The sequence below is a fragment of the Chelmon rostratus genome, chromosome 10 (assembly GCF_017976325.1).
Source record: "Chelmon rostratus isolate fCheRos1 chromosome 10, fCheRos1.pri, whole genome shotgun sequence".
Lineage (NCBI taxonomy): Eukaryota > Metazoa > Chordata > Actinopteri > Chaetodontiformes > Chaetodontidae > Chelmon > Chelmon rostratus.
In genome coordinates, this window is record NC_055667.1 from 7,791,169 (window position 1) to 7,803,473 (window position 12,305).

General features: G+C 41.3%; 1 protein-coding gene across 1 annotated transcript in view; it reads left to right on the forward strand.

The window, feature by feature from the left end:
* The first annotated feature begins 3,897 nt into the window (after positions 1 to 3,897).
* The window catches only part of LOC121612613 (vitamin D3 receptor A), a 68,380-nt gene continuing 59,972 nt past the window's right edge, over positions 3,898 to 12,305 (forward strand). The window contains exon 1 of the mRNA XM_041945624.1: positions 3,898 to 4,027. The gene's annotated coding sequence lies outside the window, so the exon portion shown is untranslated. The remainder of the gene's footprint in view (positions 4,028 to 12,305) is intronic.

Here is a 12,305-nt window from a genome sequence, read left to right on the forward strand (position 1 = left end):
AGTGGGAGAGAAAGTGGTGTGTGTGTGCATGTGTGTGTTGGTTTGGAGGTGGGGTGTTGGGGCGCTGAAGTGTGATGGAGAGAATCTGAGTTCTAGGAGGGAATATAGCGAGAAGAGAGAGCTACAAAAACAGTGTGTGTGTCCCTGTGTGTACAATTTAAGTGAGAGCGTCTCCTGTTCCTATTATGCTGTAGTGTGTTTGCCCAGTGGAAACACCCCTAGACAACCCCGGCACCTCATACAGTATATGCTCTTTCCTCTGGCTTATACACACAGAGGAGGATGAAGTCCTGTGTGCGCATGCCCCCACACAAACACGCCCATATGCCTGGCTGCCCCTCATATAGACTGATCCGCCTCTCAGACACAAAGCCACAAGGGATGGCCTAGATTCCAGCACATGCACACACAGGCAGGCTGCAAGGAAAACTATAATGCACGCATACACATGTGAAAGTAAATAGGCTGTGTATGTAGACACAAGAACAGCAGCGTCTTTTTGTATATATTGTCAACACTGATTTAAATGCAGTTGTAATTCTTGTGTTTTTATGCTCACACTGGAGGCTTTAAACATAGAGAAAAAAGTGTTACAGGATCCCGGGCAGGTGTGAGCTGTGCAGAACTACACTGCTTTAAATGGGATTTATGTATTTGTTGAAGTTGCAATGGCTTGAAGCTACAATGGCTCTTGGTAAAGCCATATATTTACCATTGTATAACCATAACTTACTTGCTCATAGCCATTCACTTTTGACATTTATGTTTAGCTACTTATATAATATATGATGATATTTGCAACATAGTGATTGCAGCTGTTAAACTAGCCTAAAGTAAGTGAACTTTAGAACCAAAGAGCCCCCACAGCATCCTTCTCTCTCTCTCTCTGTCTCATGCGCACGTGCACACACACACACACACACACACACACACACACTAGTCATTTCCCACTAGTGATAGGAAGCCATGCAGCTCATGTTAGTTTCATTTGCCTGGGGTTACCTGGCTCATTGATTTCTGCCACCACAATACAATTCAATTAATATACAGTTAATTTTGTTGTGAGTGAGAACTTTATAAAATAACTTCAGTTGATTCGGTTTTGTTGGTGTTTGATATGGTCAAACTGGCCCTTTTACAATCTACAACCTTTGAGTTGTTTGTATTATAGTTGTGTGTACTATACTGTAGGCTATAATATGTTAGCGCAGTATAGTAGAGTGTATGACAGTGCTGTGTAACAGTACATTGTGTGGCATAGTGTAGCACAGATTATAGTACTGAATAACAATATAATGTATATTATGATAAAGTATGGTATGGCATGGCATGGTGTAGCACAGAGTATTGTACTGTATAAAGTTAGAATGCATACTATAGTGTAGCGTAGTATAGTATAGCAGTGTATTGTAGTGTCATACAGTATAGAACAGAGTGTAGTGTAGTGTATAACAGTATGGTGTATAGATAGATAGATACTTTATTTATCTCCAAGGAGAAATTTGCAAAGTATAGTATTAGTATTGTATAGTATAGTATAGAGTTGTATAGTATTATACAGTATAGCACAGAGTATAGTACTGTATAACAGTACAATGTATAATATAATATAGTATAGCACAGAGTAGAAAGCCAAAGTTTGACTTCCATGATGACATTTTTGCAAACCTCCTTTAACACAGCACAGAAAGGAAACCTTGAAACACCATAATCCTTTCACAGAGAACCCTAAGCCTAATAAGGCTAACCCTAATAAGAAATCTAAATGTTGCCTTTTATCATCAGAAAAAGCTAGAATATTGCCCATCTCATTTGTGTCATTGCCTGAAACACACAGCAAGTTATGGATTACTCCCTGGAATGTTGCCAACATGGACCTCATTGCACTTAAAGGTCATGGACTGGATCCTTGTAGTCAAATGACCAGTCAAATGGTCTAAAGTCCAGTTGGTGTACCCTCCATGAAAAAAAACACACACTATAGTCTGACTCTTTGAGACTGACACTGTGCACTGCATGGCTCATCCAGGGAAATGAAGAGAGATGGATACAAGAATAGATGAACTCCTAATTACAGAGTGCATAATATTGGTGATTGAAGTGCTCTAATAAAGCCTCCCAGGGGTGGCATAGTGTAGCACCTCAGCGCCCGTTCATCCCCACTGAACTCTTTCACAGGTAAACAAATGAGCTCTGCCCTGTTTCCACATATACACTATGGACAGAGACCACTTGGTTATTGGTGGGTGAAGATATTTTTCACTAACCTCCACTGTTCTTGGTATGTGTATACTATCAGTTACCACCAGTTTCCAGGACAGAGATCAGAAAGACAGAGAAGAGGATGCTGGAACTTTCATATATTATGTATAGGTAAATCATTAATAATGCATGATGAGAAATGTGGCGTTACAAAGCACATTTAACATTTAAAATGTCAACATTGCTAAAACACAAATTTGCAGACTCAGTGTATCAACAAATTATGTTTATTCTTGTGACATTCCTCACCATCTCTCCAGTCTCCACAAAAGCAGAAAATCAAGCGCCCTGAACGTCACAAACTCCAGAATATTGCTCTTGGCATTTTTTTTAATTAATCACGCATTTTAATTTGTTTTAGTCGTCTAATCATCATTTTAGACGAAATTATTGACCACCTATCAGGCTGCGTGCTACGTCACGACACACCCCTATATGGTAAGGAGACAGCTGGAGACTCAGCTCGAGACTGATACGTTTCTCGACCAATGGGAGCAGACACTTTTCCGGAGTGGAGCGCTGTGATTGGACACCGGGGGGATTATATATATGTATAGATATGCCTGCTGGTAAACCGTGGGGCGGGGCTATAGAGAAGTGCAGTCCATCTATGTTACAGATCTAAAAAACTGGACTAACAGAGTGTGTGCTTACGTTTCTCGTCGCATGGACTAATGTAAGTTATTTTACTCGTTCCTGTACCTTTGGGAGTGACCCGTGTAGTGAAAGGTGTTGCAGCACTCTAATATCATTGTAGTTTTGCTCTTTGTCGGTCACATTTTGCTGAGAAGTGCTTTCAGGCCGAGTGGCACACGCGCGTTTCAGGCCAGTAAAGTGTGCTGCTGTTAACGTAGAGCTAGCTGTTGTTATTGCTCTCTAGCGGGCTGCAATATTTTGACATGCCGCTGACACAAACAGGCGTACTGTCATTGTAGAGAGGCAAATTCACTGTCGCCCCGCCGGTGTAACGCGATAATAGCCCTCGGTGTGTGAATAATAAAGGACATTTTCGTTTTGTAGCTGCTGGTCCTGCTGGCGGTTTCGTTAGCTAGTGTCAACGTTCGGTCCGCTCATGTGTAGAAAGAGGACGGCGAAGCCCCTTTTAAAAATGTGGCAATTGAATATGGCCGTGCGTGTTGGCAATCACACAAACCTACAAACATGACTTCAGGCACATCAAAAAATGCTTAGGATCCACTCTTCAATTAGATAGTTCTAACTAACGTGTCCAAATGATGCTTCTGCGCTCGGTCCGACGTTTCTCTACCAAAATACACAGAGGAGGATGGCAGCGGGCGATGTGAACAAATCTAAACTTTAAAGTTTAGTTTCGGGTGAAGTGCCGCATCATGTGGAACTTGTGTGCCGAATGTCCCAGAAGTGCAGAAGTGTTTCGGGAAAGGTCTGAAGTCTCGCTCACAGAGGTGTTTACATCTGCTTGAGCAGCGCGACTATTGCATCGCCAGATTTATTGAATGGCGTTTGGCGTCCATGGAAGAAATAACGGGACGTCATCGGGGCTCTAACGTTACCCAATTCCCAGCCCCTCGACTGACCGTTAGATAGCACTGCCTCATCACTCCTCCTTCCCCCTTTCTTCTCTGTTGACAGTTTGGTTTTATACGGAGGAAAAGTTTTTTCAGCGTGGGGAAATTGTCAGAAAGCCGCCTTCAACTCCACTGGCTCGGAACATTTGGAGACCTGGCTCCAGCATTTGGGCCCCCCTCTGCTACTGCACAAAGTGAAGGTTGATATGCCACATCAGGTAAGAGAGAATCCACCAGCTTGGTTTGTGACAGAAACGCGTAGCACTCGGTTAGCATGCGATGTTATGAGCTAGCCGCTGCACGAGCAATAAAAACCTTGCAGCTTTGCTCTTTGTTTCCCAGCTTATGCCGCGTTGACGTGCGTTGGGGCCACATGGCATTTCACACTGCGGATTCAATTCGCATTTCAGCACAACTTCTACACAAGCCCTGTCCCGGTTATGTTTTGTGTATGGTGTTATTGTTAAAGGCGGATGCTTCCCTCCACATTCCACATGTGTATGCCTGCCTGCCTGCCTGCCTGCAGCAGGGCCAGTGCGCAAACCCCTGCAAAATCCAAAAACGCCGATTGGAAAATATACCGAAATGGAGGTTACTACACTGCATTTAATCAACATGTTTCTTCTTTTTTCTTTGACTTCGTGTGCAAACAGACGGATGGATGTCGTGATGTGTGTTTAGAAGTGCACGGAGGTGTTGCATGCCCTCAGTCCTGGATGTTGTCAGTCTGATGTGGAGGAGGCTGCTCCTGTTTTCAGGCGAGGAAGACAAAGGGACAGATTAGCATGGAGCTGAGTGGAGTAGAATGGACCAAGGTAGACTTCAGTCAGTTACTACAAAATGTGTGACTTTTAGGAACCATAGACAATCTGACAGTATGTTGAAAAGTTCTTCATTTTAGTTATATTCTGTATTGTATCCCACATGTGTGTTGTCAGATAATAGCAGTTATCAAGTCAGCAGAGTTCCAGCTTTAATGAAGGCGCTGTTCTGTCAGATTTAAGTGTCTTGCATGTTGTGGGATTTGTGTGGATATGCCGTGCATGACTTCATAGCGTGTTTCTCCTCAGTGCTCATTGCTCATCATTAAGAGGTATGTGTGCAGTGAATGTTCAGCTCTTCACTTTCACTTTGAGGCTGAAGTTTTAAACAAAACCATCGGTCCTGATTGGAACAAGAGCTGGATGGGGTGGATGTCTGTGCGTGTTTCTGCTCAGGCTGAGAGTGGAGCTGAGAGAGTAGAGAAAATTGTACAAATTATTTTATTTATTATACTGGAAGTAAATTGTTTTATGTTAATGAGGTGATTTTTCTTTTCCCCACAATCTCTAGGATTTCCTATGTAGACCTTTTTTTTTTTTAGCATAGCATGTAAAAACACTGTAGCTGTACTGCCGTGTTTGTAGTGCTGTGCTAGAATTACAGGGACTGTTCGAGTCTCTTTTTTGTTGTGTTGACTCTATTGAATATGGTGAAAGATAATGTACCTTTGGCATATTTGATGCAATGACAACCATGAGATTGGAAAGTTAATGTTTTATTCATTGAAGAACACGTTGTGTTATTTTTGCCACATTGTGGGTTTTGTTGCACTGTTAGTGTGTGTGCTTCTTTCACCTTGTTTTGGTGCATTATGATTTTACTGGGTTGTTGCTTTCCTACGTTGTGAGTACACACACCATGCTACACCCTGCAATGATATGATTCAATAACCACTTGCCTCCTGCTGCTGTTGGACCAAAACCTTGTATCTCCAAAAGCGCACGGTATCATGTGTTTAGTATTATCGACTTACTGTATGTTTCTAAGTCCCACCAGCTCACGCTCGCAGCTAAGAGATATTGCAACATGAAATGAATTCATGGAGTCAGTGTGCAGTTTATCACAGCCTTATGAACCTGGAAAAAGCTGGAAGTTGAGAGGTTTTGTCTTGAATGGGGACAACAGCCACTTTGCTGTGTTGATTCCTTCACCTAAAGCATCCTCCCACCCACCTATTACCTCGGTGGGATACAAAGGGCCTTTTGCTGTAATGAGGTGCTTAGTGGAGCACATTGTGCTCAGGAGGTTTGTACTCTGCTGAGTTACAGGCAGGTTGTAAAATGATAACAGATGCATGGGGGCCTCAAGGTGCAGCACACTATATTGAAATGTAAGCTAATTCCAGGCAATATGGAATGCATGTGTGCATGTACACACACACACATTCAGACATTTTCACAAATACCTACAAGACTACACACTCACACACGTTGTTGCTTTGAGTTAATGTTTCCAGTATCTTTGTTCAGTTCATGGAGTTTAAAGTTAGCACTGCTTCTTACTTGCTTTTAGAGCGATTTGCGCGATGATCTTTAATTAAAGCACAGATACATAACAGTTGTTTGGCTGTGAACGTTGTTTCTATCATCTTATGTGGTGGAAGTGATCTTATTCCATATAAGATGAATCTTTGCCCTGATGTGGATAGAGAGTTTAGATTTTGAGCAATAAAATTATTTAATAAATAAATCTTGTGATTGTTTTCTCGATTGATTGATTATACCTTTGTTCGTAAAAAGAAATAATTGAAAAATGCTTGTTTAGTCCAACCATCAGTTCAAATCAACAATTACTTTATACTGTTACTTATAACAAAATGAAGCAGTAATTTGAGAGGTTAAACCAGAGAATCAAATCAATCGTGAAATTGTTAGTTGAGAAAATAACCTCATACAGATGTGTATTTTCGGCTACTCGTAGTATTGATGCATAAATCATATAACCATCCTGGTAATTCATTTGTAATGTTAAACACAATTGTCTAATGTAGTATATCTAGAAATATTAAAGGCAGAACTGCCATTGTATTAACAGTTTAGTCCTAGACAAATTTAGATTTCCTCACACAATATTGCTCACTCCTAATACAGAATATGATAGTTCACATTGTTGGCCCCTACTACTGCTCCTGTTCTTTTTTTTTAAGCATCAGATGCAGGATTTCAGTGTATAGTGTGCAGAGTATGGTTGCAACGGTGTGAGATTATCACGTATGATAACCGTCTCAGAGAATACCATGTTTTCACATGTATCAAACATCACATCATGTTTTATTACACAATAGTAGTAATGATACTACTACAACTACATCTAATAATAATAATAATAATAATAACAATAATAATAGTAAAAATAATGCTATCAGTTACAGTCACCCTTAAAGCAGTGAAAACACAGGGGTTTGGTTCAACAAGTGCTTTTAAAAATAACACTAATTAGGTAGAACTCAGTGCCATAGATAAGCAGATGGATCATGCTGTTGTCTGTCACTATGTCAGACAACAGTTGGTGATTATTTGAAGGTGTATTGATGTCAGTCAGTAATTTATTTATATTTGGCAAGCTGTGATGCTGGTTTGGCTAGATCTTGTCCTGAATCAACACTGTAGATCAGGGTTTTTCAAAGGTCAGATAAATATTTGGATACTGACTCCAGTTTAATGTGCAGCACTGCTGTCTTAAATGGGCCCTTTTCACAATCCCTTGTCATTGGCAGAGACTCGGGCTTAGCTGAAGGAGGTTTCAAAACAGCTGGTAATATGTAGGAGTGTGTATTCCTTTTAATACTAATGAGAACGATCCAATACTTTTTTTCACCTAAATATTGACTGACTATGCATCTGACACATTGAAAGTGTAATAATAACATTTGCCATTGAACCAGTAAAAGTGACAGCGGTGCTGGCTAAAAAAGTTGCTACCTAAGTGTTTTGTACAGTGCTCCTTGTTAATAAGAAACAAGGAGGTACTTCTGCCACCAGAAGTCGATGATTCGAGTCATCAGTCGAGAAGACCCTGTGTGGACCAGCATTTTGCCAGTCCAATCAGTGCAGTTTTGTTTTTAGCTGCATCTTTGTACACGAGCAGTGCAGCAGCAAAAGTGTGGCAAGCTGTAAACTCTACAAACTGAGTGTCAAAATGACAACAAACCATAGAACTAACTATGATGGAAGCGGAGACGAGTGATAGAAAGAGGGCAGTGTGAGGCAGGGCAGTGCGACTCCCGTCTGTTGGCTGCTCCATCGCTCTCTGCTCTGCAGATGACTGTCAGTAAAGTCCACTAGACCAGACGGTGGTACAACCTCCTCTACTGCCGTCCACTGTGATTGACTCTTCGGCTGTTATCTTTGTCAGCAGTCTGGGAAGGAGTGACCCTCTGTGGTATGCTGAGATTCGATAACTGAACTATGAGCAGGACGCACACTTATACTTTCTGTGACTGTGTGGAAATCTAATGTTTTCACATCAAAGATGATGAAGAAATGCATTAAAACTTGAGTCTTACATGAGGCTCATGCAGGCTGATGTTGATTGGCAGAGGGCACATAGTTTATATGAAAGACAATGAAAAGAATAGCACAATATTTGTGTTGAATAGCAAATCTGATTCAACTGGCAAAACTCTCAGTTGCGTACAGCCCTGCAAGGAGCAGAGATAACATATTTCTTACCGTCTGACTTAAGTGAATCTGTTACTTTTGCCAAACTCGGTGTCAGAACTCAGTCAGTCAGTGCTGCGCCCAAATAATATGTCTCTTTGACTTAACTTTCACTCCCATCTCCCGTCACAGAACCAGGCTGTTGTAAAGGAGAACAGTGCTGCTACACTTGCAGACTGATGGGGACAAAACGCTGTGCACCAGAACTTTATCGCCTTTATTTTAGCCCATGCAAGTCCATTAAAATATACCCAATTGATGCTGATCTAAAGGGTTGGGACAGCTGTCTCTCATAAGACGTCTCACAGACAACAGTGAGCAATAACATAATCTGTCAAGGATTTCTAACTTCATAACCTTGCAAGATAAGATAAGATAAAACTTAATTTATCAGAGGATAGGGCCATGCCTAGTACTGTGCCAGATAATTCAAGATCTTTAGAGATACGTTTGAAGTAGAGTGATAGCAACACTAATCTCACATTTTTTGTTTTAGTGCTGATTGCTGCAGTATTTCTGCACTTCTGAGTTCGCCTGTCATTCAAACCGCTCATTACTCTGTTGACTTTGCCCTCATCTGTTAAATCATGGCTCACTAACCAGTTTCTCTTCTGCTTTTTTCAAACAAAACACATCACTCCCTGTGTGGTAGTGGTTTTCCCCCCAGGAAAGACCTACCAGACACCTAGCATTTGCAGTGGCGAAATTTAAAGGTCTTCATGAGCTGACCAGAGGTTGAATCACTGTTGTGTAGAATAAATCAGCAATAGCGAGGGGAAAAAAAGAAGACATCTGTCTGCTTTGTCACATTCACATGCAACAGATTACTCCTTTTTTTATTATTCCATTATTCCTACAGCCACAGTCTCCTCCTCCCTCCTTAATGTGAACAGGGGCTAATGGATTCCTTATGAGATGTAATTGTGTAGCTACACATTAATGTAGTTGAGGCTCTGGTGTTGTGGCTGGTGTGATTAGGTCTTGTTTGAAGCCCCTAAGGCGCTTGGTGAGATAAATGTCAATAGCGGCTGACCTCACAGTTTAAGGTCATAGGCTACCATATAAGCAGTGCTTATAGAATTGCAAGTTCTCAGGGCTCACCATCTGAACAACTCAGTGGTGGTAAACAATATCATCCACCATAGAGATCACATGCTTCGTGCAGCATGTTGTGGTGTGGGGTAGCTTAATTCCTGCAAGGAGAAAATTGTTTCTCCATTGGAAATGTAAGGCAATTTGGATGATAGTGTTTGCGTCAACGTACAGTGCACTGCCTCTATGTGGTTGTGTACAGAGGCATGAATTTTCATGCAGTTTTTGTTTTTAAAATGCTCCTTTTAAAACTGTTTTTATTTGACTTGTCAAGAATGTGAGATTGAATTGAATATAGGATGATGTACTGTAGATTAAGTATTTTAACAAAATGTTTTATACACATACTAATTCTAGGATTTGATTGATTGATCCATGCATTGTGCTGTTCTTATAACCATTAAGCTGTGTTTGTGAAATACTGAAATGTATGGATTTATTTCCCTACTCCTTCCCACAATCAGTCCAGCCAAATCTATACAAACTGAATTGTCTTGTAAGCCTACTGAATATTTGCCATGGTGACCAAGCTATCCCCTCAGGCACAGATCACAGACCAGCCAGCCCTTCATATAATGTTCATCAGCTTCCATTTTACCTGCCAGGCTGACTTAAGATAAAGCACAGGCCCACTTTTCTCTTAATGGAGCTATGTAGGGCTTAACATGGCCAGAGAACAGCTTAAATGCTTAACAAGAGTCGAAAATCACCATCAGTCTATTTTTGCAGAAGTAACTCGGCCAGCAGATCTGGATTGGCGTTCAGGTGACAGAAACAGATGCCAAGTTCTAAAATAACATGAGCAACAGAGAAGACCTGATACAAGAAACACATCTTTTTGCTCCAGATGCTGCCTCTGTAAATACAGATAAGGTGCTTGCTTCATAAGCTTTTTGTTTAAAGTGGAGAAGTTGTGGAATCATAAAACTGTTTCTAACCCTAATCCACATAACTTTTTTTGAAAAGATACAGTGGATCAGTGTAAGTGCCTGTGCTGCCACAGGCTGTTAGAGATTCAAGCATCCCTTGCCACCCCTGATGCCACACAAATTCCACTTTTTTTTTTTTTAATCCGATTTTACGATTTCAGGGTAGTTTATTTAACACCTTTTCTTTCTGATGAGAGGAGCGGAACAAGAACTTTGGCCTCGGGCTGGCAAAAACAGCTCAGTCAAATCTGATTCACGTAGCTCGTGCTGTATGACATGATGGAGCGGTCATTGGAAGGTCTTGAAATTTTACTGTCAAAAACAAACAAACCCCATCGTTTCCCATGTGACACAAACACAGGCCACAACAAGATATACAGTAATCAAAGTCTGCCTGTGTTCCCTTAAGTGCACAGCTCATTCATTAACTTTGATTTGGTTTAATTGGAATCAGACTACCAAACTCCACAATAAAGATATTTCTGTAGGCAGCCAAAAGTCTATTATAACCATCACTGCCTTCTGTGCGGATGAGTAAGACTCAGTTTCCATTGATTTAAACTGAGGCCCTTTTAATTAGACTGATGTGAGCGTTAACTTGAACGTGTTTACTGCCACACTAAAAGCACCACTGGCTCATTAGTGCAGCCACTCATTAAACCTGGGAGTGTTTGGATATGTATGAAGTGGTCTCTCATGGACTTGTAGCAGTGCAGGTATCGAAATGTCTCTGCTCTATGGGCAATCTAAGGCCACACTAGTATGTTTTTGTTTTAAAATGCATAGCTCTTGCTACATTTACGCCTCGCGTCCACACTACTGCCGCTTTTTAGAACCTCTAACATCGTGGCTTATGGTACGCTACTGGCCCTGCTTTAATTTACGATGTAGTCTGGACGGGTGGAAACAGACTTTTGTTAAAGCTGCTGACTAGGGCTGGGCGATTAATAAAGTTCTATCTATACATCTATAGGTATTTTAGTTTTTATAAATACTCTAACATTATTACTGAGTTTTTTTTTTTCAATAAACCTTACCTACTATTATGAAAGATCTACTATTCACACCTCTGCTCAGTTACAGATCACCTGCAGAGCAGCTGCCCCAGACTAAACTCCTCCGTCACCCCTCTCTGTTTCCATCACACTTAGTTTTGTAGTTGGGTAATTTTGAGACAAGATATGTAAAAGTTTTCAGCCTGCTGTGCTGTTATCCTGCGTTACTCTGTGTACCAAAAAAAAGTGCAGCGATCCGAGTTGACCTGGGAGCAATTGTTAATAGAATCATCAGTGTTTAAGTGGTAGGTCGTATATGTTATCATTTGGAGAGCTCTTAAATTCAATTCTGTGAATGGAACTCTACCTAAAACCGCTAATTTACATTTTTGTAATTCTGTTGGTGGATGTATAAGACAAACAAGATACATCTCGTTAGCTCTTTCCCCAGCTGTTTCCCCCTGCTTCCACGCACCTAAAAATGGGAAGGAAATAACGTCATCTTGCGACCGTCATCATTTAATAATACATTCCAAAAAGGGGGTGTTAACATTGCCGGATATTTCAGGGAATTGTCCCAGAGTGAGGAGGAAACATAAAACACTCACAAATGAGATTCAGCTTCTGTCTCCTTCTTGCTCACTCTTTCTGTGTCTGTCTGAGGCCCAGTGTAAGGGGCTTTCAGTGAGCGACTAACTGTCCTTCTCAACCTTTTTTTCCCTCCTCCATTCCTCATTTGCTCTCTCCTGATGCTACTGTAGCACAGAGAGGGACAGACAAGCCCACTGAGGGGGATTGGTTGTAACTCAACAGGCCCCCCACAGAAGGCTCCACCCATCTCATCCTGTTTGTGGGACAGATAGTCATCCAAAAGCGCTGTGGATGACCGGGCACCCGGCTACACACACACACACACACACACACACACACACACACACACACACACACACACACACACTCACACTCACACTCACACACACTTAAAATGCAGTCAAAGTC